We start from the raw sequence: 2,435 nt of genomic DNA on the forward strand, positions 1-2,435 counted from the left end.
CTCTCTGGTTTCATTTAAAAGAGTCGATCATCAGATATTGTCCAAGATTAACCTTCAGGGTGGATATAGCACGCTCACACCGATGACCTAGTTGATGCCATCATTTACCCAGAATGCTTTGCGTGTAAATAAAATGGCTCCGTCCGTGTTAAAATAAAATTTCAAAAAAATTACTAAACTAAACAGCCTACAGTATTTTTACAGCCTTTATTTTACAGTTAAAATAAATGTTTATCAAATAAAGTCTAATGTAACAACTAATCAGGGATTACTTTAATCATTCAGTTAATTCATTTGTTTAATTCTTTGTTTTCAGCTAAACCCCAGAGTCATTGCCTTCCATAAACATTAGTGAACCCACTGACATCCTAAGTGAGACATATAGTTAGTGATTCAGGTTTGTTAAAAACCAAATGTTGAATTTTTGCAAGTCCAATTAGAAACTGTACTGTTTTTAACAAGAATAAAATACAGTGTTTTGCTAAAAAAAAAAAAAAACTACAGTCACTGTAGAGTCATAAGATCATCCGTAGAAACACAAGCATCGTTGGTTGTCTAATGTCAAAAAGGGACGACTAAACTATCCTTGAAACTTTAACCTTCACCTCCAGATAAGACGACACACAGCTGGGATACTGGTCCCTCTGCCAAGGACTCTGCAGCGATAATAAACTTTTGACACACAAGTGATACAAAAACAAATAAAGTTAGATTTTGGTTGTAGAAATGTTGCCCAGAGTTCCTTTTTAACTTCTAAATAAACAGTTATGTGAAAATCCCATGTATTCATTATGTCCTGGGTATTTGGTTACTTATTGTTTGAGTTTAAGGTTAGATTTATCCACTTGGTGGTTCTGTTCTTTGTGCTTTTTATGTTTTCAGTTCTGTTGGGTCTTCCTGTCAGTTTAGATTTTTATCTGTGTTTTTGTTCTTCGTTTGTTAGGCTTACTTTGCTGTTACTTTGTTCAGTTTCTCACTGTTCCCTGCACCTTGTTTACCCTCAGTCAGCTTCCTCTGTGTTTTTTCAGTTAGCTCTCACCTGTCCACAATCAGCTATCAGCCCAGGTGTTTCCACTTTCCACTCACCTCTGCTTTTTATTTCCTGTCTCCTACCACCATGTCAGCAGTTCATTGTTTTGACTCAGTTCCATGGCTTGCTCTCCTTCAGGTTAACTGTGCTGATCTCCTGAATCAGTAAGTTTAGCTGCTGTGTCAGCCTTTTGTTTGGTTTTGTTTTAAATAAAGATGTTTTTTTCATTTAATGAGTTCCTCAAGTTGTCTGCATTATGGGTCCAAATCTAGCATCAATCTTTTCCACCCTCTGTCATTTTTAGGGCTTTATATATCAGAACATGTATACAAATAGAGAGACCAATGGAAAAGCTATATATGAAACACTAAAATCCACCCTTTGGTTACTTTATTGGACTAAATGGGGAAAGTAGGAACCAGGTGCTGCTGATCAAACCATTCAACACAATGCCAAGCAGGAAAGGACTTTGCAGCCCACAGTTATCAAGTTAAAGATTAAAGTTCATTACGGGACAGCAGCTTGATAAGTTGAAGGAGAAAAGCTCTTCTTTCTAAACTCTAAAACATGAAGCTGAGTATGTCAGCTTAGTTTAGTGAAAGCAGTTGACATAATTTGAGTGAATGACACCACAACCTAAATTACAACTGAATCAAACATACGACTTCAGAAACAATGCACACTGAAGTGTTTACTATGGCAAAAAACAAACAGATTTTCAGCACACACACACTTCATTTCTGGTGTCAAGCACAACAGTGGTGAGCTGCAGATTTGAGATTGTTTTGCAGCCACAGAATCATAAACTCCTCTGTGGAACAAAGGATTCCAGAGTCAGAAATGAGGCCACTTGTCTGACAGTTGAAGTTTGGACCAAACTGGGTCATAAAACAGGACAATGATCTCAAACACAGCAGCTAATCTACAACAGAATGGCTAAAAAATGATGGTGAAGCAATTTAAAGTGTACGTGGATGGATGCTCATTCCACCACGACAAAACCTGCAAAGCTGGTGTTGGAGTGATCCTACTCCAAGACCAACAACAAGAAACTTTTAGTTTCAAACTAAGCTCTCAGTCCTCTCAGTATGCTGAGATCGCTGGTATCCTAGTAACCCTCCAGATCGCAGTTGAACGCTCGACCCAGACGCTAGTCATCTGCACTGACTCAAACTATGCTCGCCTAAGCTTCTCATGTCACTTGCTCAGTGGAAACAAAACGGTTTCCTCACCAGCAACAAGAAGGCAGTTAAGCACAAAGAGCTTTTCATGGCATGTGATCTCTTGGTGGCCTCACATGACCTACAGATTTACTGGAAGACACTCACGAGTCCCAGGCACATGCACTACAATGACTTTGCAGACTCACTAGCCAAGAGTGGAGCCGTAGACGGCACCCCATGGT

This window comes from Austrofundulus limnaeus, unplaced genomic scaffold (assembly GCF_001266775.1).
Source record: "Austrofundulus limnaeus strain Quisiro unplaced genomic scaffold, Austrofundulus_limnaeus-1.0 Scaffold692, whole genome shotgun sequence".
NCBI classification, from domain to species: domain Eukaryota; kingdom Metazoa; phylum Chordata; class Actinopteri; order Cyprinodontiformes; family Rivulidae; genus Austrofundulus; species Austrofundulus limnaeus.